Source organism: Herpailurus yagouaroundi, unplaced genomic scaffold (genome assembly GCF_014898765.1).
Source record: "Herpailurus yagouaroundi ecotype Mexico unplaced genomic scaffold, PumYag 139, whole genome shotgun sequence".
NCBI lineage: Eukaryota > Metazoa > Chordata > Mammalia > Carnivora > Felidae > Herpailurus > Herpailurus yagouaroundi.
Genome location: NW_024412394.1, coordinates 23,109,767 through 23,135,286, shown reverse-complemented (window position 1 = coordinate 23,135,286; position 25,520 = coordinate 23,109,767). Strand labels below are relative to the sequence as shown.

The 25,520-nt window shown below is 38.7% G+C and overlaps 1 protein-coding gene and 1 long non-coding RNA gene across 3 annotated transcripts in view; both read right to left on the bottom strand.

Annotated features, from left to right (window-relative positions):
* PRIM2 (DNA primase subunit 2) overlaps positions 1-25,520 on the bottom strand; it is a 338,721-nt gene that overhangs the window by 274,553 nt on the left and 38,648 nt on the right. The gene's annotated exons all lie outside the window — the stretch shown is intronic.
* On the bottom strand, positions 13,732-25,475 carry LOC121029621 (uncharacterized). Its single transcript, XR_005789802.1, has 3 exons — positions 24,825-25,475; positions 15,578-15,582; positions 13,732-13,743 (listed from the first exon to the last, which is right to left on the bottom strand). It is a non-coding gene; the product is annotated as an uncharacterized LOC121029621 (long non-coding RNA).

Genomic DNA, 25,520 nt, shown 5'->3' with positions numbered 1-25,520 from the left:
ATTTTCTAGCCATACACAACTTCAAACTTAAACTACCAGCTTTCCTAGGAACAACTATAGATGTACTAGCTCAGATCATTATGTCTTCAAAAAGGAGAACACTGATCTGACTGGATAAGAATTTCAAACTTCGAGAAAAAGAAAAGATCTGAAAATGAGATAAAATATAAACAACAAACTGAAGGGAATATTTATATCATTTAACATCCAAGTTACTCTCAATAAACCCCTAGGTTGTAAGGACATAAGTACAGTAATCTAAAAGCAAAACACAAACAATAATCATATAAGTGGCAAAAATAAAAGTAAATTAAAATTCCATTCATTTATAATTGTCCAGATGATCAGCCTTTGTACCTTTCCTGATCACTTTTACAGCAATCTACATTGGTTAAGATTGGTTAGGTTATACTACAGTTAAAGAATTTGAAATTTTTAATGGATTAACAAAAAATGGTATTTCCTGCTTTTCTGCATGTTCGTGAAGGGGTGGTGGGAAGGCGGCAGTGGGAAGCAGGAACACTTCACTACCAGTGGTTCTCACCACGCAATCAGATAGCTTTTGGATGCTCCAATCTCCTGCATAACGGCAAACTGGTTCTTTCTAAAAGTTATACAGGTCAACTCCACTCACATTTCATTGACAACAGCAAATCTTACAGGTGTGCAATGTCCAAAGGAGCAGGAAGTATAATTCTACTACTTGCCCAGAAAGAAGGAAACCAAACTTACTGGTGAACAGCACCAATGATTATTGCAATCCATTCGTCCAGTCACTAATTTACAGTTTACACAACTTATGCTACAAAATACATTCAATCCTATCACAAGTGAAATAATCTAAAAGTTCTATTCAGTAATGGCATTAGTCTCAAAGTTCAGCATCTGTGGATGATGCTTGGTGGTCTCTGTATTAGAAAACGATAAAGCTTCTCATTTCAAAGATAAGGTATCTATCCTCTGCACGTGCGTGTGCGCACACACACACACACACACACTTAATAAACAGTACTAGAACAGGGACAGAAAAACCATGGTAAACATTCCTATTTAGGACAGGGAAGAATGGGGAGGGGAGTCAATTAAAATAATAATGCCATATTAATTTATACCTATTAAAAAGGCAAAAATTAAAAAGACTTAGAAAACACAATGTCAGGACAATCTTTGTGTAGCGCACTTTGACAATACGTATCAAAAAGCCTTAAAACAAGCAGACCCTAACAATTTTACTTCCAGAATTAGTATGAAGTAAATTAACAGGACAAATACAAATAAAGGAATAATTTCTTTTCATCACAATATTATTTATAAAGTAAGAAAAAAAAATCTCAGTGTCCAACAACAGGTATTTAGTTAAAGAAGTAGAACATGATGTTTCAGTAAAGCAGGCTTTATAATTCAGGTCAATCTCTCACAAAAATCAAAGAAAGAATACTGATAAAAATTTTTAACAGCATCTTCTTTAAAGCACAGATTAATATTCATATATAAAGTCAGATTCAAATGAAAGTGGAGTATCTAACAAAAGATCCCCCTACTTAAATGCCATTAATGAAATCCCAAGCCTTGAATATGTTTTAAGGTGGTCCTTGGTTCAAATACTCCAGACACCTGGCAGAAACAGACTCAAATCCTCTCTGAAGGGAAACACATTCCAGCATGCCTGAAACGATTCCTGCAAATACAGCTTCAAATACAATGTCACTCATATTGTCTTTTATAACAAGGTTGACAATAAAACATCTCTTCATGAGCAAAGAGAAAAAGACTCAAAGTATATAGATAATAACTATGTTAATATGTGTAAAGAAAAGACAAATATGACGATAGCTATATGAATGGGAAACTATAGAAAGTGATTTGCAAAAGAGAGAGATTCTAGAAACAGAAAAAAAAAACTCAGGAACAGAAATACAAATTCAGTGGAATCATAAAAAAAACCTCTTCAAGTTGTAGTGATTGTGGACTAGGTAGGTGATTCAGACCAATCCATTTGCATCAAAGTTCTCACAGGTTACTTGGGAACTGTCAGACTAACAGGTACGCCTTGTCATGTAAAGCCCGCTTTAATATTTGCTAAATTCTGGGAAAGCAGCTTCATGGAGACCCTGCCAAAAGTGGTAACTATGCCCTACTCTCTAGCACACTGAAGGACTTAAGTGGGTATGAACCAGAAGTATATCAGCCTTCATATGGAGTTGCAGCCAAGTATTCAATTATCTAGTGGGACAGGGACTTCAGATTTTAGATTTAAATTAAAATCATCCTGAACTAGCACTTCCTACAATCCCATGAAAGAAACAAATGAAAATCCTTTGGAAGAAAGACAATCCTCCTCGGCCTCAATAAATATGGTCCTCCAAATAATTTTAAGGTTACTATTTACAAAAGGATTAAAACTATCAAGTACCTAGGAATAAATCTAACAAAAGACGTAAAAGGCCCCCACAAAAAAAAACAAAAACAAAAAAACTGTGATCTTACTTAGGGAAATTGGAGAAAACTAAAAATAACAGAGGGATATCCCATTTGCGCCAGAAGACCAAATATTGCAAATGTACCACTTCTCCTCAAATTGACCTATAAATTCAAAACACTCTCAAAATTAGAACAGTTTCTGCATCTCTATGTGTGAACATTTACAAGTTGGTTCTAAAGTGTATATTATATGGAGGGGCACCCTGGGTGGCTCAGCTAGTTGAGCATCCAACTCTTTTTTTTTTTTTTTTTCCAACGTTTATTTATTTTTGGGACAGAGAGAGACAGAGCATGAACGGGGGAGGGGCAGAGAGAGAGGGAGACACAGAATCGGAGACAGGCTCCAGGCTCTGAGCCATCAGCCCAGAGCCCGACGCGGGGCTCGAACTCACGGACCGCGAGATCGTGACCTGGCTGAAGTCGGACGCTTAACCGACTGTGCCACCCAGGCGCCCCGAGCATCCAACTCTTGATACCAGCTTAGGTCATGACCACACAGTCGTGAGATCAAACCCCACACAGGGCTCCATGGTAAGTGTCAAGCCTGTTTAGGATTCCCTCTCTCCCTCCCTCTCTCTCTGTCCCTCCCCAGCACATGTGCACACCATGCTCCCTTTCTCTAATAAATAAATAAATAAACATTAAAAAAAATTATGAAATGTATATGGACACACAAAGGCCCAAAAATAGCCAAGACAGAAAAAACGAAAAAAGATAACCACTCCAATGGAAAAACAAGCAAAAAACATGAATAGGCATTTAACAAATGAGAAAATTTAAAGGGTCAATAGTTCTATGAAAAGTTGCCCGATCTCCTTGGTCATCAGGTAAGCACAAATTAAAACTACAGTGAAAAACTCCATGACCTAACACTATACAACCATTAGAATAGTTAACATAAAAAAAAAAAAATGTTGGTGAAGGTGTGGAGGAATTGGAACTCTCATAGATTGTTGGTGGAAATACAAATGGTGCAGCCACCTTGGAAAAAGATCCACGACTTGGTTATAAAACTAATGACAGCTGCCACTGTGACTCAAAAATCTGACTCCCAGGTATCTACCCAGGAAAAGTGAAAACATATGACCACAAGAAGACTTATTTAATCCCACTTATATAAAGTTCTAGAACAGGCAAAACTTCATGTGGTAGAAAAAGATGTGAACAGTGGTTTGCCTTTTGGAGGGCAGGAACAGAGATTTTCTGGGAGACTGCATGCAGAAACTTTTAGGGCTGACAGTTATGTTCTGTTATCTTGGGAAGTTTGAGTTGCACACGTTTATGCATCTGTCAGAACTCATGAATGGTGCACTTAAAATTTGTGCATTTCATTGTACGTAAGCTCTGCCTTAAATAAAAAGAGAACTGTTAACAAACACTGAATTTCAGGATATGCAGGTGGGAACTGTAACCATTTCTGTAACTTAGAAATGGACTTACTCTGAAATGGATAGATACAGGAATGGAAAATAAGTGATAAACAAGTACAGTAAAATGTAAATTGTAGAATCTAGATGGTGAGTATATATGGGTATTCACTATAAGACTCAACTTTTCTGTATTTTTGAATCTTCTCACATTACAATTTGGGGGGCAAAATAACACAATGAAGGTATTACTACTCACCAGAACTAAAATTAGGTTGGACAATACAGATGAATGTGTACAGCAATGAAATTCTTCAAAACCCACTGACAGCAGTACAAATTTGTATAAACATTTTAGAAAATCTGGCATTATCTCATAAGTTGAAGGTAAACATATCCCATAACCTAGCAATTTTTCTCCTAACTATATATACTAGAGCAGAGATAAGCAAACTTTTTCTAGAAAAGGCCCAATAGTTAAAATTTTAGGCTTTGTAAGCCACAAGGTCTCTTTCACAAGTACACTGTTTGTCCTTATGGAAAGGAAACAGCCATGTATAAATAAATGGATACAGTTGTGTTACAATAACACTATTTATGTACTCTGAAACTTATATTTCATACAATAATTTTTCTTTAATAAGAAATCCTCTTTTAATTTTTTCAACTAATTAAACATGTAAAAACCAACCTTCACTCACAGGCCATGCAGAAACAGCAGACAGGATTTGGCCCACAGGCCACATTTTGCTGAGCCCTACCCTAGAGCAATGGATTTCAAGCAGTACTATTAATGAGAAACACCTAAAAGGTTTGTTAAAATAGAAACTGCTGCACCCCGCTCCTACAGTTTGATTCATAATCTCTAGGGCAGGTCCCAAAAATTATCTAACAAGTTCCCAAGTGATGAGAATGTTCCAGTTCTCAGACCACAGCCCTTTAGAGAAGTATACATACAAAGAAACATGAACAAGCACTTATCATATAATCATAAAGCAACATTATTCACAACAGCCAAAAATTAAAACCCCAAAATGCATCAAAAGCAGAATAAATAAATGTAATATATTTGTAGTATAGACTATGCAATAGCAAAAATAAACTTCACACACTATGCATAAATCTTAAAAACACATTAAGCAAAATAACCCAGATACAATATAAAACATAGACCATTGCTCCATTTACATAAAGTTTTGTTTTAGTAAGAAAAATTATACTGTTTAGGGATGAACACTCAGGTGGTCAACTCAAGAGAAAAAAAGGTAAGGAAATGATTACCATAAAGTCAGACTTCAGTGGTTTCCTCTAAGAGAGAGAAGACAACTAGTTGAAGGAAAACACAGGAGGGAACACAAGGATAAGTATGAAGAGTAAGAGTAACGCTTTATTCCTCACCTGGATGACAGACTAGTGTTCACTTAATAATAATCTACTGAACTGTATCTTTTTGTTTTATATATATTTTTCTGGATATGTGTTAAACTTCCTACTCTTTAAAATACTAAAAAGGAAAACAGAACTATACCATAATGAAATATTCTACACTTGGTAAAATTCTTCTTAAAATTATGACAACTTATGATTATTGTTATAGAAAAATATCCATGAAATACTGTTAGCTGAAAGTAAATTAATACAGTTAGGTGAGGACAAATTAAAACAAACCTTTAAGAGATTCCATGCCAGTATTTGTGCCTAAGTTTATGTGTTGAGAGAAAGTTTAGACCAAAGTAAAACTAACTCTAGATAAAGGGATTACATATTATTTTTATTTTCCTCCTTAAGCTTGCACATATTTTAGTAAATTTATTCCTTACCCATTTCATGAATGTTATTATAATGGTGTTTTTTAATTCAATTTCTAAATGTTGAATGCTTTCTTACATATCCTTTTACTTTGGAAGAAATTGTTGACTAGCTTAAGTCCTATTAAGTACGAGAGTGACACTACAGAATCACCACTTTGCCATGGCTAATGATTTCCATATTTATCCAAATCTGTTGAGTCTAAGACTAATGTTGCTTAACTACTAATATTAGTTAAGCTTTTCTTTCTCTGTATTCCCTGAAAGGTAAAAATCAAGCATATTCTGAAAGCTACCTTAAAAGGAAATCTTAACCTGGAACAATGTTATGTTACAGAAATTAGGAAAAGAACACACTCTAGCTGAAGTGAGGCTGGGCCCAAACCATACCCATTCAACCCACCATCACTCCATCCCTGCCCTTCCGTTGCCCATTTCTATAGAGCACAGGCACAAAAAGCTCTACAAAATAGTTAAGTAATAGCACAAACCATACCATGAAGAGAATGCTGGCACTACAACTGAAACAGAATCATTGGCTGGTAGACAACTATCTCACCACCGTGTAATGGCTTAAAATGTCTGCTCACCAGCTGTTATATGAAAGCTGAAATAAAGTACAGAGGAGGCAGTTTAGGTGTGTCCACCCATAGATTATTAAAAAGCCAATGGAGGGTGAGGCCCATGCATACCATCTGCTAGTTACACTAATTTACACTATTTCATTTAATCATATCAACAACCCTACACGGTTGATATTATCTTAATTTAATTAATAGAAATAGAAATCAAATTGGATCTTCAACTAAAACCTGACACTGAAGTTCACAAGGCCATGCAAGCAGTCTCCAAATAAACAAGATGATGCTCTGCAAGAGAGTTGAACAAACATGTAACATCAAGAAAAAGTCGTTGATTAAAATCTTCACCTTAATTCCTTTTTCGTAATGAACAGGATAAAAATACCAACACTAGGGGCGCCTGAGTGGCTCAGTTAAGTGTTAAGTTAAATTGGTTAAGCGTCCGACTCCGGACCGGGTCATGATTTCACAGTTCGTGGGTTCGAGCACCTCATTGGGCTCTCTGCTGTTAACATGGAGCCCACTTCAGATTCTCTGTTTCCCTCTCCCTCTCCCCCATTCATGCTCTCTCAAATATAAACAAACATTAAAAAAATTTTTTTTTAAATACAGAAACTAAATATGTAATATAACTAGATGTCATGTTAAGTGTTACAGGTAAAAATTTTACCTGTAACAGGTAAAAATTTTAAAGGGTGTTAATAGCACAAATTGTATATAATCAGTACTCATTCTACAGTGTTTTAAGTTGAGGTGTAGCAATAGCAAGTATTTTCCTAAGAGCTAACACCAAATTATTCTGCTTCAGCATTTGTTTTATTTATGTCTCTGTTGACAGTATCTTCTCAACTTAATGGACTATTTACCTTTCCTTTGCATTCCATACAGGAAATCCTTCAAAACTCAAATGTGCAACCAGATACAAACTACAGAGAGCACTTGGACAAAGGGAGGTATATTTTAGACCAATTTTAGAGTCAAACTGTAATTCTCACACAGCAACTAATAAAGTAAGAAACTGATTAGGGAGATAAAATGAAAGAAGAAATCTTAATGTCTTTATGAAAGTTTTCATTATCTTTAAGTGAATTTCCAACTGGAAATATAAAAAGATAAAATAAAAATGTATTTTGAATTTGCTCAATGAACACTTACTTGAATTTAAATAAAATTCTAATACACATGTCTGTTCTCCCCACTATTGATGAAGATAATCATAACTGACTGTGTATACTGTTTTTTGCCCCAAAAAGTGTGATGAATCAGCCTAAAAAACTGAAGTTCAAGTATGTTAGTTAGTCCACAATGGCTCTTTTATGATCACTTACAAAGAAATAGGTATCTTTGAACGTATAGATGTTTCTCCTAAAATTTTGGGTTCTAACTAAACAAATCCGACAGCAATATATAATGCTAATACTTCTCCAGGGTAATACAGTATCTCCCTTTCCCCTAAACTCAGCTCAAATATTTTCATTAACAATACCACAGGTGTTTGTAAGCAATTAATTGCTTACCTAGTAAATATCAGGGAAGCAGTGAAAGCACACATCACTTATGCAACATAATAAGTTACAAGACTTTACTTGTGCAAATAGTCTTTTTTTTTTTATTATTTTTAATGTTTTTATTTATTTTTGAGACAGAGACAGAGCATGAGTAGGGGAGGGGCAGAGAGAGAGGGAGACACAGAATCTGAAGCAGGCTCCAGGTTCTGAGCTGTCAGCACAGAGCCCGACGCGGGGCTCGAACTCACAGACTGTGAGATCATGACCTGAGCTAAAGTCGGATGCTTAACTGACTGAGCCACCCAGGTACCCCTACATTCTTTTGCCTTAGAAACAGAGTCAAGACTAAATTATTCTTTTAATTCAAAAATTTCTGAATAAAAACTAGAGTATTAAAGAATGTAATTAAAGGGACGCCTGGCTGGCTCTGTCAGTAGAACATGCTACTTTTGATCCTGGGGTCATGAGTTCAAGCCCCACACTGGGTATGAAGCTTATCAAAAAAAAAAAAAAAAAAAAGAATGTAGTAAGATTTTCTTTCATTGAAATGTTACCCTTCCCCAAAAGATAGGGAAAAAAATGCCTACTCTTGCTTAGATTAGAAATAATGAGGGGCGACTGGGTGGCGCAGTCAGTTAAGCGTCCGACTTCAGCCAGGTCACGATCTCGCGGTCCGTGAGTTTGAGCCCCACGTCAGGCTCTGGGCTGATGGCTCGGAGCCTGGAGCCTGTTTCCGATTCTGTGTCTCCCTCTCTCTCTGCCCCTCCCCCATTCATGCTCTGTCTCTCTCTGTCCCAAAAATAAATAAACGCTGAAAAAAAAATTTAGAAATAATGAAAAAATTCTAAGGAATTCAATATGTTTCTAAATCATTCACCCAAAGAAACCAGGTGCATTCTAAATAACACATGTTCTATCTAAAATTCATGTCATTGCTTGTGTTATAGCCTTTCGGTAAATACTGTTTTTCCTTGGTGAATTAAAAAGTTCCATTTTTTAAATCCATTTGTCACACACATTCTATATTTTCATTTATCAATTTAGTTATAACCAAAATATAAACGGCCAAAGTAAGAAAATTCTCATTGGAAAACACAGGATGCTTTTACAAAACTTTATTAATTAGTATAAACTGCTACAGACTTGATTATTTCAAATATCTAATATAACTTTGAGTATTCTCTTCTGTTTTCTGTCTAAAAACTACAGGTAAAATATGAGCATATTTCATATTCTCAGACTCCCTCAATGAAGTTACCTACTACATGCCTAGAAAATACCCTCTAAAACATCAAGACAAGATTAAATGGCTTCCTGCTTCTACAAAGAATCTCACGTAACAAAATAAAAACAGACACAGTGGAACAATTATAAAAGCAGAGTAACAAAGTGGAAAGTATATAGTTTTTAAATGCAGAACCCTGAGTTCACATCTTAAGTTAATTAACCTCTTTGCACCTCAGTTTCTTCATCAGTAAAATTAAGAAAGTACTACGTATTTTACATAGCTTTTAAGTAAAATAAAGTATGGAAAGTGCCTCAAATAGGCATCGCCAATAGCATGACCTTAATACATGGTAAATATTTATTATTAATATCACTAATGTTTACAGATTACATTTTGACTAGTTTCTGTTTTCCAGGCATCAATTGAAATGTTTGGGGCAACTAACCTAGTTTCTATACACTTGTCATTTTATTAAACATAGGACTGATCTCTGGGGGGTACTCAAAATAACTAATAAAGATCACTGCAACATCTTACAATCAAGGTGTATCACACTTCACAAAATAAACATCTTCCTGAAAAGAAGTATATAAACAAATTGCTCTAAATGAAATCACATTTCCATAGTAACTGACATTACTATTCTACAGATGCTCAACCTTTACTCTGATTAATTTTCAATTAGCAAAGACCCTAAACATTTGAGCTTTGAAGTTCTTTTGTTTCCACCACGACTCACAATTCCCCACATCTCAATCCCTGTTATCCAGACACACCCACCAGATAGCACCTCAATGTTTCAAATGGCATATGGCATAATGGTATAAATCTTTTTGTCAAACAGAAATTACTGGGCTTTAACAGTTTTGAAAAAGCTGTATTTCTACATTTTATAATTAAACTGTTACAATTACATTGCTTTACATGCTGCTTTACTAACAATATTAAGTACTTGGGCTTTATGTTCTTTTTCTTTTTGATGTTCTCCATCAAACCAGGAACTGGGAGAGCAGCTTCACTCTGCCAGCTCTCCTAAAAAGAGATTAAAAGTGAGCTCTGGTGAGGCAAACATTCCACAGAGTAACAAGTTAGAAGCTATCTGTGTAGACTGTATTGCTATTCACCCTGTGCAGAGTCCCGCACTAAGAGAGGGTTGTATGTCCCCTACCTGCTGGACTCCTACAATGCCATGTGACTTGCTTTGGCCAGTGAAATCTAAGTGACATGTGTCACACTCCAGCAGAAACTTCATAAGCACATTGTTTACCCAATTCTCTCCTCCCTCTGCCACAGCAACTGGTGAAATTTCAAATAACGCCTGCTCAACCAGTTTGAGTGCCAGCATCTATATGACACAGAGCAGGGCTAAAGATGGACCACACAATATATACAACATGAATGAGAAACAAACCTTTTTGATAGTCAACTGAAATTTAGGGCTCATTTGTTAACACTGCATAACCTATCCAGACTGGCAGAGTGATCTCCATGCTCTTTGGATCCCACATTTTCGCAAACAAAATATCTTGAGCACACACTTTCTTCCACTACGTGTATTTTTACAAATTACATACAGGTATTACTATGTATTATGTACTTAAAACATGCCTCCATCCCCTCAAAACTGTAAAGGGAAATTCAAACTATATAAGGCATATTATTTATTTCCTTCCCACACTCCCAAATGATCAACTTTAGCACATCACTTTGGAATCACTAGTCTATTACAAAGGCCTCTTTTTTTTTTTTTTTCAACGTTTTTATTTATTTTTGGGACAGAGAGAGACAGAGCATGAACGGGGGAGGGGCAGAGAGAGAGGGAGACACAGAATCGGAAACAGGCTCCAGGCTCCGAGCCATCAGCCCAGAGCCCGACGCGGGGCTCGAACTCACGGACCGCGAGATCGTGACCTGGCTGAAGTCGGACGCTTAACCGACTGCGCCACCCAGGCGCCCCATACAAAGGCCTCTTAAGTAAAGATATAAATAAGGCTTCCCAGAGATTTCATCTATAAACTTCACATCAACAATATTCAATTCTGTTTATAAATAATTTTGGTCAGAAGACTTCTACTTGAATCCACACAGCTTTCTCTCTCTCAGACCCTGGTCCTTAAATAAGGCTGTATATTAGATCTGCAGTGGAGCTTTTCAAAATTACAGATTTCTGTTGGCTCCCAGACCTACAGAAGTATCTATTTTTTAAAGGTCCATTAGTGATGTTGATACATATCACCAGTCTAAAGAGTAAATCCCAGCGAAAGAATTCTCTTTTTTAAGATTTTACTTTACTTTTTTTTTTAATTTTTTTTTATTTTTGAGAGACAGTGTGAGCTGGGGAAGGGTCAGAGAGAGAGGAAGACACAGAATCCAAAGGAGGCTCCAGACTCTGAGCTGTCAGCACAGAGCCCAAAGCGGGACTCAAACTCACAAGCCATGAGATCATGACACCAGCCAAAGTCAGATGCTCAACTGACTGAGCCACCCAGGTGCCCCTAAGATTTTATTTTTAAGTCATCTCTACAACCAATGTGGGGATCAAATTTTCAACCCCAAGATCAAGAATTACATGCTCCACAGACTGAGCCAGCCAGGCGCCCCAAGAATCCTCTTTTCTAAAATAAATTTATCACATTCTGGAAATATCACCATCAATTCTAAATTTGATTTTTTACATATAATTCTTTCTAAAAACATTGAGGACCTACTATGTACCAAGCACTATTTACAGAAGATGAGATCCAGCTGTAAACAGCAAAACAAAACAGAACTGCACTCATGAAGCTTATATTTTAATGAGACAGACAATACACAATAAACAAACTATCAGGCAGCAATCTAGGATGAAAATAAAACAAAAGAAAAGTGCTATGAATGGATTTATACTCAGTGTTGTGTGGTCTCTCTAAAGAAGTGACATTTAAAGGGAAATCTGAACGTAAAGCAGTCAGTCACGCAAAACCTATGGCAAGAGCATCTCAACCAAAGAAAAGAGCTGATGCAAAGGTCCTAAAAGGTCCTTTTTTTCAGGGGGGGAAAGGGCTAGCAGGTTGAAGCAAGAGAAAGAGGCTGATGGAGAGCAGTGGCAGGCAGGGGTGTTGAGAGGCAGACAGCTAACCCTCAGACCTGGTTGCGATAGAGTTTTATACTATGAATGGTAAATTAAACTGAGGTTTTAGGGAGAGAAAAGTTAAGATCTGATTGTTTACACTGTGGTTTTGAAAAGGCCATTATTGTGCTGAAAAGAGAAGGTAAGGTAAGAGGGACTGAACTGGAAGAAAGGTAGAAAAAAACAAATAGATTTGGAATATATTTTGGAGTAGCACAGATGGATGGATTGTAAGAGAAGGGGATGAAGAAAAAGCCTCCTAGGTTTGGAGCTTTAGCCATTGGGCAGACGGTGATGCCATTTACTGATGGTTTTTCTTGACCCTCATTATCCACTGTTACTTATATTTTACTCCAATACAGATGTGTCATATGTCTTGTTGCAGGTCACCTCAAATCCTTTGTGGAAAGGAGCAGGACATCAATAAATGTAAATAAATGATTTAAAGTATTAGTTTTTCTTAAAATGAAACATACGTGTACTAGCAGGTAAAAAGCCATGTCAAAAATTCCAATATTAAAACTACAATTAGGGGTGCCTGGGTGGTTCAGTTGGTTAAGCGTCTGACTTCGGCTCAGGTCATGATCTCACAGTTTATGAGCTTCAGCCCCACATCAGGCTCTATGCTGATAGCTCAGAGCCTGGAGCCTGCTTCAGATTCTGTGTCTCCCTGTCTCTCTGCCCCTCCCTTGCTTGCACTCTGTCTCTCAAAAATAAAGAAAACATTAAAAAAATTTTAAAACATCTAAAATTAAAAACTACAATTATTAATGAAAAGACTGTTTAAAATATACAATGCTTAATGAAACAATTACAAATCATTTCTTATACAAGGAAATAAAAAATCTGTGGATGAAACAAATACCAAAGGCAAATATCCTGATTTTTAATACTGCTATCACTGTTTCTAATAAACGCAGTTCTATATTGGTACTAAGTATTGTGATCTATAAAGGGCACTTTGTTTCTCAAATGCACTGTGACCTATTAATTAATATTACTGTGGGGATTAATGGCTGCAAATTTTTTCACACTTCACCCATTAAGAGCTGAGATCTATTTGTCTTCCTTTTAATCTGGACTGGACTGTGGCTGCTTTGACCAACTCAGTACGACACAAGTGATGCCAGTCTCTCACGCCTGATCTTGCGAATACTGACAGCTTCTGCCCTAGGTCACCAAAGCAGTCTAACTGCCTCGCTTTCAGGATCACATGGAGAGGATCCCAGCAGAGTTCAGCATACTAGCAGTTCTCACCTCAGTACTGGGCATGTAAGTGAAGCCATCTTGGATATCCTACACCAGACTAGTTGCCAACCAAGTAACCTCAAATGAGACCATGGGGAGCAGGAAAATCACCCTGTTGAGAGCCCAGTATGAATCCCTAATGATCAGAATTGTGAGATATGGTTTAAGTTTTAAGATTTGGTTTTAGTTTTCAGTTTTGATATCAGATTTTAGAATTGTAACTTAGATTTGGACTTAAGTTGTTACATAGTAATAAATAAACAGAACATTTTCAACCTAAAATAATAGTTTAAAACATTTTTTTCTATTTACAATCCAATTCTTTTTTTAATACATTATTTTTTAGGAATCTCTACAGCCAATGTGAGGCTCAAACTCAAGACACCAAAATCAAGAGTCACACACTCTTCCGACTGAGCCAGCCAGGAGACCCTATAATCCAATTCTTAAAATATATTTTCTACATTTAAATGTACAGAAGAGAGCCATATAATAGGAAAAAATAAAAAATAAATCGCTAATAATTAGTAAGTTTTTAGGAAAGAGGAAAAACAGCAAATAAAAAAGGAAATAATTATCACTGTGCTGCTGTGTTAATTAACTAAAATTGATAGCATAGTATATCACTTACAAATTCTTTGCCATTTATAATCATTCAAAACATTCAGTTAGAAAACAAACAATAGTTTAATATCCTGAGATTCTAATTAGTATGTTGATGTCTCAGTAATTCTGCCAAGCTGATCAATGGAAAAATCAATCGTCTGGTTACTTTATTACTGTTTTGTTTTGTTTTTTTTTTTTTTTTGGATGGCATAGGCACATTTGAATATACTAAAATTTATACTAGAGAGAAAAGATTAATTACTTATACTTAAGCCCATTTCTTCTCTTCTACAAGAAAACAAATCTTTTTTTTTTTTTTCTCCAAAAAAACTGGGTAATTTATACAAGAGTTCTTAAAAGTCTCCTAAGTAAATCATAACAGCAGTAATTTCTAAGCTGGGCATGACAGGACCAGAACCTTACAACCTGCCAGGATACATCAGATACACATTCTATCCTATCCCACAAACATTTCTTCAGCCTCTTCTGTGAGCCAGGCACAGTGCCAAGAGATAACACAAATAAAAGATGCTACCTTACATATTAACTGTATTATTTAACCATAGCATGACCTTATAAAAGAAGTTGACTCTGCTAACAAATAATCTGAAAGCAGCAGCCACTCACAAGAGGAAAAAAGCCTGGCTTCCAGGATGCAACAGAAGAAGAGCAAAAGGTCTGTGAGGGCCTGAATGTCCACAAGGTCTGATACTTACCCTTGCTTACTACAGGAGTTAGAAATGGTCAGAGTGAAAGCAAGCACACTCATTAAAGTGGAAAAGACGCGACAACATGATCCATCCCAGGAACCTAATTTCAGAACCCACCTCCAAGACTGTTTGCTCAAACAACTGTAGATAAATTGAGTGCAAAGAACAAAAATCCATAACATAGCAGATCTCTAACAGAACCAAACAGAACTTCTAGAAATTATAGTAGACAAAATTTAAAACCCAATGGTAGCAGAACTGACAAAATAGAAGACAGGAAAAAAAAACTGGGAAATGGTTCAAGAGGAACAAACCATAAATCAACAGATAAAGAATAAAAAAGGAAAACACAGATTTGAGAATAAGATGTGAAGGACTAAAAAGACCTAAAATACATTTGGAATTCCAGGAGAGGAGAAAGAATTAGGACAAGACAACCAATGTACAGATTCAAGAAGCCTAATGAAACTCAAGACAACATATAAAAAGAATCCCACTGTGGGGTGCCCAACTGGTGCAGTTAAGCATCAGACTCTTGATCTCAGCTCAGGTCGTCACCTCACAGTTCGTGAGTGCGCATCCAGCTCTGTGCTGATAGTGTGGAACCTGCTTGGGATTCTGTCTCTCCTTCTCTCTGCCCCTCCCCGGCTTGTTCGTCTTCTCAATCTCTCAATCTCTCAATCTCTCTCTCTCTCTCTCTCTTTTTCTCTCACTCTCAAAATAAACTTAAAAAAAAATTTTTTTAAATAATCCCACTACGAGACAAAAAGAATGTTTAAATCAAGCAGAAGCTGGGGCTCCTGGGTGGCTCAGTAGGCTAAGCATCCAACTTTGGCTCAGGTCATGATCTCACAGTTAGCGAGTCTCTGCTGTCAGCACAGAGTCCGCTTCAGATACTCTGTCCCCTCCCCTACTCGCTCCCCTCCCCTACTCTCTCTCAAAAATAAACATTAAAAATAAAAGAGAAGTGATCCAAAGTATCTTTTTTATTTTTGGGAGAGACAGAGACAGTGTCAATGGGGAGGGGCAGAGAGACAGGGAAAGAGAATCCACAGCAGGCTCTGAGTTACCAGCACAGTGCCCAATGAGGGGCTCAAACTCATGAAACTGTGAAATCATGACCTGAGCAGAAACCAAGAATCGGACACCTAACCAACTGAGCCACTCAGGCTCCCTGGGAACCAATGTATTTTAAAAGGAGACAACTAGCAGTATGGCTTTTTTTTTTTTTTTTAACTTCAAAGACTGGATTTGGAAAAAACGAACCAAAAAAACCCACAACTCAAAGCATAGGATTTTACATTTCAAGACAATCTCACATGTATTAAATCTACAGATTATAAATCATTTTCATAGAAGATAATTAGTATAGATTTTATAACTATTAAGGAGCAGAAAGGACATAATCCTTGTTTCTGTTTTAACAGGGGAATAGGAGAGGTGAGTAGGAAAAAAAAAAAACAGCTTTTATTGGATGTAACTATTTGGAAGGAATAGACCTAAAGAGGGCCCTACCTTTTTATCATCTACAGCAAAAGTTTTTTTTAAGGAAAAAAAAAAAAAAGCCTTTCAGAGGCACCTGGATGGCTCAGTCAGTTGAGCGTCTACTTAGGCTTAGGTTATGATCTCATGGTTCATGAGTTCAAGCCCCAAATCGGGATTGTTGCTGTCAGTGCAGAGCCCGCTTCAGATCCTCTGTCCCCCTCTCTCTCTGCCCCTTCCCCACTTTCTGTCCCTTTCTCTCTCTCAAAAATAAATAAAAAGCATTTTTTAACTTTAAAAAATAAAGAAAGAAAAAACTGTTTTAATCCCTTTCAGCCTTGGGTATCTCTGTCTAAAACTCACTTCCTGGCTACTGGCCAATCCAAGCCAATTATTTAAAGATAATTCACTAGTACACGATTCATTATTCCCACCACTGCAGCATTCATAAACCAACATGTCTACATGGCCACACAGGGTCTAACCTAGGACTGATGAAAGGGCTTGCAAATAAGGAGACCAAGGTGTCACTTCTCTGCTGGTACCACTATCACCCATAAGGATACATCTACTGGGCTGACAATACAAAGGTGCACATAAAAGCAGGCAACCTAAGCTACTGTGTTGCAGGAGAAACCAACACCTTGTTAAACTGCTCTCTCCATTATCATTTATTCTCTAAAGTTAAAAAAAAAAAGCTTTAAAAAGCTTAAAATAAGAATTAAAAAAAGCTAAAACACACACACACACACACACACACACACACACACACACACACACACACACACACACACACACTGGTTGAGGCCCCATTATAAATCCAAACATTGGTGTAGGATTTCAGTAGCAAGAAGAAATCTTGTAAAAACATTAACAAAAGACCCAATAGTGGTCATAAAATTGGCTCACAAAATTTTTTATTTACTTATTTTTTTTTTTAATTTTGAGAGAGAGACAGAGAGAGAGAGAGAACAAGCAGGGGTGAGGGGCAGAGGGAGGGAGACAGAGAATTTCAAACAGGCTCCCATGCTCAGTGCAGAGCCAGTTCCAATCCCGTGACCCTGGGATCATGACCTGAGCTGAAATCAGGAATAGGACAATCAACCGACTCAGCTACCCAGGCATCCCAAGAATGGCTCGCATTGTAACTGTCCCTCTTTATCCACCCTCACTCACCACCTAAGACCATTAATTCTAAGTTTTCAAGGTATAAAAGGGGTCGAAAACGGAGGGAAGGAATGAGAGTCAAAAGACATGAAAAACACCAAGATGTGCTTGAGAGAAACACTGATTCCTCATTTGCTTCTGCTCCCCGGGGCTGATAGAGAATGCCCAGATCAAATATGTGATTTAAATAGAAGCTCCTCAAGGTGCCTGGATGGCTCAATCAGTTAAGAGTCCAACTCTTCATTTCAGCTCAGGTCATTATCTCACAGTTTGTGAAATCAAGCCCCCCATCAGGCTTGGTGCTGACAGTGTGGAGCCTGCTTGGGATTCTCTTTCCCTCTCTCTCAGCCTCTTCCCCTCTCATGCTCTCTCATATCTAGATAGATAGATAGATAGATAGATAGATAGATAGAAAGAAAGAAAGAAAGAAAGAAAGAAAGAAAGAAAGAAAGAAAGAAAGAGGCTGCTTTGTGGTAGGTAACAGTAAAGAGTAGCATGAGGGAGATATTTCAGCCAACATGGCTGAGAAGTAGGGGGAATCCTTACTTAACTGTAGAAGCCAAAGGACTTTGAACACCAAAGCCTGGGAGGAAAAGAGACTGAATCTACTACGAAGAAAATGGGAAAGTTGGAAAAAAGATGAGTGGGTAACTGCGAACTGGGGGAGATTAAAAAAAAAAAAAAAAAGGCCTCGCGGGCATGGAGGGGAGGAACCCCCTTCTGCGGAGAGACAAAGGGCAGAGACAGAACGGCTAGGGGAGTGCAGGACCATAGCTGGACAAGACAAAGACCTCAGACTGAGACTGAGAGGGATCTGATCTCTAACTGTGGGGCTTTCTTTGGACTGGACCCGGCTCCCTGTTCGCGCATTTGGGGAGGAGAGGAGCCAGCCTTGGGTGCAGTGGTAGGTCAGGGGCTTATTCCGCAGCTGGAGAAAGTGATTCCCTCCCTGGAGGGCTGCGTGATAGCACGGAACCTGCCTGCGTCTGCCACCGGGGACAGTGGCTGGGCTGAGGGCTCAGTCTGCAAGAGGAAAAGCCTGCCCTTTCCCTGAAGTACTGTGGGAAAAGACAAAGCCTGCCTGCATCCGCCACCCCGGGGGCTCGAGGTGGCTAGGGCAGCAGCTCTCAGTCCACAGAAGGCTGTCCTCCCTGAAATGCGGCAGCACAAAGCCAGCCGGGACCACATATCCGTGGCATGGAGTGGCGCTTCCCCAGTGCCAGAGGACACGGAGCGGGACTTTGAATCCCAGCCAAGCGCAGGGTCAGGGGAATTGGCGGAGAGAGAAGGGTCCGCCTTGTCTGCACCCGTGGCACAGTGAGGACGACTCCAACGGAGTCCACTGGGTCCAGCTCCATGGAGAAGAGACTGGGAAATCACCATTCCCACCACACCCCCACCACCCAACCATCAAGGCAGGGCCTCAGGGATCACTCCTGGGGCCCATAGTGGAGGACGGTCCAGAAAATGCCAAACCACACACTTTTGCACTGGGTAACTGCATATCCACCAGAGTGGCACAGACCTGGCAGACAGCTCCTGCAGACAAGCGATGCAGCATTGCCTGGATTAACTCTAGGTCAATTCTGCATAAATAGATATATTCTCCCTCCCCCCTTTTCTCCTTCTTATCTCTTCCCTCCCCTAGGCTGGTTACTCTGGTTATTGGTCTGTCTAAACAGGCATATTGAATCCATTCTCTTGATACATGTTCTACACCTCCGTCTTTACACTCCTTTCTCTCTCTGGAATAATCAAGCCATATAGTTTCTCTGTCTGGGTAACATTATCTTCATTTCGTTTTCCCCACCTCCTTCTTTATTTTCTTTTCTCTCTCTCTCTCTCTCTCTCTCTCTCTCTCTCTCTCTCTCTCGATTAAGCCTTTTAGTTTCTCTGCCTAATCAATGCTTACTTTTTCTCCCCCCACCCCACTCCTGTCATTTCTCTTCAATGTAATGAACAGAAAAAATATGCAGCCAAGAATCCTTTACCCAGCAAGTCTGTCATTCAGAATAGAAGAAGAGATAAAGGTTTTCCCAAACAAACAAAAACTGAAGGAATTCATCACCACTAAACCAGCCCTACAACAGATCCTAAGGGGGACTCTGTGAGTGAAATGTTGCAAGGACCACAAAGTACCAGAGACACCACTGCAAGCATGAAACTGTAACAGACATTACAATGACTCTAAACCCATATCTCTCAATAATAATACTGAATGTAAATGAACTAAATGCTCCAACCCAAAGACATAGGGTATCAGAATGGATAAAAAAAACAAAACCCATCTATTTGCTTTCTACAAGAGACTCATTTTAGACCTGATGATATCTTCAGATTGAAAGTGAGGGGATGGAGAACTATCTATCATGCTACTGGAAGTCAAAAGAAAGCTGGAGTAGTGATATTTATATCAGACAAACTAGACTTTAAATTAAAGGCTATAACAAGAAATGAAGAAGGGTGTTATATAATGATTACAGGGTCTATCTATCAGGAAGAGCTAACAATTACAAATGTCTACGCACCGAATACAGACGCCCCCAAATATATAAAACAATTAATCACAAATATAAGCAACCTTATTGATAAGAACGTGGTAACTGCAGAGGACTTTAACACCCCACTCACAACAATGGATAGATCATCTAGACACATGGTCAATAAAGAAACAAGGGCCCTGAATGAGACATTGGATCAGATGGACCTGACAGATATATTTAGAACACTGCATCCCAAAGCAACAGAATATACTTTCTTCTCGAGTGCACATGGAACATTCTCCAAGATAGATCACATACTGGGTCACAAAACAGCCCTTCATAAGTATACAAGAATTGAAATCATACCATGCACACTCTCAGACCACAATGCTATGAAACTTGAAATCAACCACAGGAAAAAGTCTGGAAACGCTCCAAAAGCATGGAGGTTAAAGAACACCCTACTAAAGAATGAATGGGTCAACCAGGCAATTAGAGAAAAAATTAAAAAATATATGGAAACAAACGAAAATGAAAATACAACAATCCAAATGCTTTGGGATGCAGTGAAGGCAGTCCTGAGAGGAAAATACATTGCAATCCAGGCCTATCTCAAGAAACAAGAAAAATCCCAAATACAAAATATAACAGCACGCCTAAAGGAAATAGAAGCAGAACAGCAAAGACACCCCAAACCCAGCAGAAGAAGAGAAATAATAATGATCAGAGCAGAAATAAACAATATAGAATATAAACAAACAGTAGAGCAGATCAACGAAACCAAGAGTTGGTTTTTTGAAAAAAATAAACAAAATTGCTAAACCTCTAGCCAGGCTTCTCAAAAAGAAAAGGGAGATGACCCAAATAGATAAAATCATGAATGAAAATGGAATTAATACAACCAATCCCTCAGAGATACAAGCAATTATCAGGGAATACTATGAAAAATTATATGCCAACAAAATGGACAACCAGGAAGAAATGGACAAATTCCTAAGCACCCACACACTTACAAAACTCAAACAGGAAGAAATAGAAAATTTGAACCGACCCATAACCAGTGAAAAAATTGAATCAGTTATCAAAAATCTCCCAACAAAGAAGAGTCCAGGACCAGATGGCTTCCCTGGGGAATTCTACCAGACATTTAAAGCAGAGATAATACCTATCCTTCCCAAGCTGTTCTAAAAAATAGAAAGGGAAGGAAAACTTCCAGACTCATTCTATGAAGCCAGAATTACTTTGATTCCCAAACCAGACAGAGACCCAAAAAAAAGAGAACTACAGGCCAAGATACCTGATGAATATGGATGCAAAAATTCTCAACAAGATAACTAGCAAATCAATCAACAGCACGATCAAGTGGGATTCATTCCTGGGCTGCAGGGCTGGTTCAATATTCGCAAATCAATCAACATGATACATCACATTAATAAAAGAAAAGATAAGAACCATATGATCCTGTCAGTCGATGCAGAAAAAGCATTTGACAAAATTCAGCATCCTTAATAAAAACTCTTGAGAAAGTCGCGATGGAAGGAACATACTTAAACATCATAAAAGCCATTTATGAAAAGCCCACAGCTAATATCCTCAATGGGGAAAAACTGAGAGCTTCCCCCTGAGATCAGGAATACAACAGGGATGTCCACTCTCACCGCTGTTGTTTAACATAGTGTTGGAAGTGCTAGCATCAGCAATCAGACAACAAAAGGAAATCAAAGGCATCAAAATTGGCAAAGATGAAGTCAAGCTTTCACTTTATGCAGACGACATGATACTATACATGGAAAACCTGACAGACTCCACCACAAGTCTGCTAGAACTGATACATGAATTCAGCAAAGTTGCAGGATACAAAATCAATGTACAGAAATCAGTTGCATTCTTATACACTAATAATGAAGCAACAGAAAGACAAATAAAGAAACTGATCCCATTCACAATTGCACCAAGAAGCATAAAATACCTAGGAATAAACCTAACCAAAGATGTAAAAGATCTATATGCTGAAAACCACAGAAAGCTTATGAAGGAAATTGAAGAAGATACAAAGAAATGGAAAAAAACATTCCGTGCTCATGGATTAGAATAATAAATATTGTTAAAATGTCAATACTACCCAAAGCTATCTACACATTCAATGCAATCCCAATCAAAATTGCACCAGCATTCTTCTCGAAGTTAGAATCAGCAATCCTAAAATATGTGTGGACCCACAAAAGACCACGAATAGCCAAAGTAATAGTGAAGAAGAAAACCGAAGCGGGAGGAATCACAATCTCAGACTTTAGCCTCTACAACAAAACTGTAATCATCAAGACAGCATAGTATTGGCACAAAAACAGGCACATAGACCAATGGAATAGAGACTCCAGAACTGGACCCACAAAAGAATGGCCAACTAATCTTTGACAAAGCAAGAAAGAATATCCAATTAAAAAAAGACAGTCTCTTTAACAAATGGTGCTGGGAGAACTGGACAGCAACACGCAGAAGAATGAAACTAGACCACTTTCTTACATCATTCACAAAAATAAACTCAAAATGGATGAAGGACCTGAATGTGAGACAGGAAACCATCAAACTCTAGAGGAGAAAATAGGAAAAAACCTCTCTGACCTCAGAGATAAAAAAGGAAACAATCAACAAAACTAAACGGCAACCAAATGAATGGGAAAAGATATTTGCAAATGACCTATCAGATAAGGGCTAGTATCCAAAATCCATAAAGAACTCACCAAACTCCACACCCGAAAAACAAATAATCCAGTGACGAAATGGGCAGAAGACATGAATAGACACTTTTCTAAAAAAGACATCCACGTGGCCAACAGGCACATGAAAAGATGCTTAACGTCACTCCTCATCGGGGAAATAGAAATCAAAACCACACCGAGATACCACCTCATGGCAGTCAGAGTGGCTAAAATGAACAAATGAGGAGACTATAGATGCTGGCGAGGATATGGAGAAACAGGAACCCTCTTGCGCTGTTGGTGGGAATGCAAACTGGTACAGTCACTCTGGAAAACAGTGTGGAAGTTCCTCAAAAAACTAAAAATAGATCTACCCTCTGACCCAGCAAAATAGCACTGCTAGGAATTTCCTCAAGGGATACAGGAGTGCTGATGCATAGGGGCACTTGTACCCCAAGGTTTATAGCAGCACTTTCAACACAGCCAAATTATGGAAAGAGGCTAAATGTCCATCAACTGACAAACAGGTAAAGAAGATGTGGTTTATAACAATGGAATACTACTTGGCAATGGTTAAGAATGAAATCTGGCCATTTGTAGCAACGTGGATGGAAGTGGAGAGTGTTATGCTAAGTGAAATAAGTCGGGTAGAGACAGACAGACACCATATGTTTTCACTCATATGTGGATCCTGAGAAATTCAACAGAAGACCGGGGCAGGGAGGGGAACTGGGGGAAAAATGTTACAGACAGGGAAGGAGGCAAACCATAAGAGACTCTTAAATACTGAGAACTAACTGAGGGTTGATGGGGGGGTGAGGGGAGGGGATAGTGGGTGATGGGCACTAAGGAGGACACCTGTTGGGATGAGCACTGGGTGTTATATGGAAACCAATTTGACAATAAATTTCGTTAAAAATAAAATAAAAAATAAAATTTAGATGAATGAAAAAAAAAAGTAGCATGAGGAACTAAGACCAGGACAATAGCCTAAATGTTTAAAGCTTCAAGATTTCAACAGTTCAGGGTTTCAGAACTTTCAGAAAGGACACTCACTGTTTAAGAAAAGGCAAAAGCAGGATATATAAGAGTTGGGAATTCCCACAACCCCTAAGTGCTTCCTGCTCCAGTGTTTACTGGAGGTCATACCATTTCCCCCCATTAATGGTGCAAAGTAATTCGTTGCCTCGCCACAGCTTCCTTTCAAACCACAATTTTCTCACTTATTTTGGTCACCAGGCAATCCTATTCTTATTCTTTAGTGGCCAATAGATTCACTCCTTAACTATTCCCCTGGAGGTGAAGAGGTATAAAAATGAAGAAATTCCCCTTAGGCTGGCCCCAGTAACTCAGAATTAAATAAGAGGAGGGGCTAGCAGCCTCCTAGAGACTAAAACTTCAGAGACTAAACCTACTTTTCCAAGGACAGAAAATTTATTCAGATAATGTTTGAGAATTCATACATACCACAATAGTATAAGAATGAAAAGGTAGAAATCCCACACTCTTCCTTATACCTGCCCAACTGCCCAACCAGATCCAAACACAGCATCACTATCACTTGCCATTTTGCTAAGTGGAGACCCCCAGGCACTAATCACACGGGCCAAGTGCCTATGTCGTAAAACTGTACAACTTTTCCCTTCAAAGTTGTACGTCTCTTTCTCGGACTACACTGGTGATTCTCCAGTTAATTCAATACTGTAAAGGCTGCAGCAGCATGCAAAAGAATTTTTTATTTCTGTTTTTAAAGAAAGGTTTCCAGGAGATGGTGGGTTTTACAGTCCTGTCTGGACAGAGGTTTGATTTGCTCTCGAATGTTCCTAGTGAGACTAGAAGAAAGCACAAGATGCAGAGGTCCATTCAGTATAATCTTCTCCCTCATTCCCATCTTCACCAACAGAGCAAGCAGAATACTTGCCTGCCGAACCCAACTTGGAAGTTGGATTTTCTTTAGGTTTCTTTGACTCAGGTGCAGATTGGGAGTCTTGATCCTTTTTGCCATCTTTCCTATCTGTCTCCTTTAGGTGGTCTTTGTTCCCGCCATCTTCCGGACCACGGCTGGAGTTCCCAGTTTGGCCCTTTGGGACACTCACCTCATTTACTTTATTTTCATCTTTCCTTGCTGGTCCTTCCCCAGATGGTTAAGCCTGAACTATTTTCCCCCCACTGGTAGGGGATTGCTGCTCTGTATCTGAGGTCTAAGATGGAGCAGGAGGGTTAGAACTTGGCTTCATTTGAGCATTCTCCTTTGGTGGAGGGGCTGGCATTACTTTTAAAGGCTGTTCAGGTTTGGGAGGCTTAGAAGTTGGAGAGTGACAGTCTTCCTCTTTATTGAGTGTTTCACTTTCTAGAAACTTTCACTCTCCTTCGTGCATTTCTGCCAGATGGGGCTGAGGTCCCAGTCTGTGATGACTCAATTCCTGTCCTGGACTGTTCTGTTCGTGAGTTTCTTCGCTTCGCCAGCTTGCGTGTCTCTCCTGAGGCTGTTGTTCTAGTTTTGGCTCATGCAGCTGGTGTCGCAGTTTCTCCCATTCCTTCCGTAGCTGCTATTCTACTTCTTGGTCTCTAGCCGCTGTGTTAACAAGCTTTGACCCTCCAAAGACAGAGGCTGCTCAATGAACCAGAACCTCTGCTAGCAGAGGAATCTTCTTCGTTAGGAGTACTTCGAGGATTTAGATTCACTTTGGGTCTTGGGGGTGGGGTAGGGAAACTCTACCATCATGCTTATGATTATCCCAAGAGTAAACATCTCTGGAGCTCCATGACCCATCATCTCATGTGTCATACCTGTCTTCATAGCAGTCCCAGCCTCCTCTATAGTCATCATCCCTACAGTACCCACTACCAAATGCTCTCCTACTACTGCCTATCCTGTTATCATAGTCTCTACTGCTTCAGTCCTTATAGCAATCATGACCCCCATATCGATCTATATCCTGACATGGGGGCCATCACAATAGCACAGTGGCTATCTTACCCTCAAAGGAGCTACAGTTAGACTATCAGTTGACTTCTCAATAGCAAAAATGGGAGCCAAAAC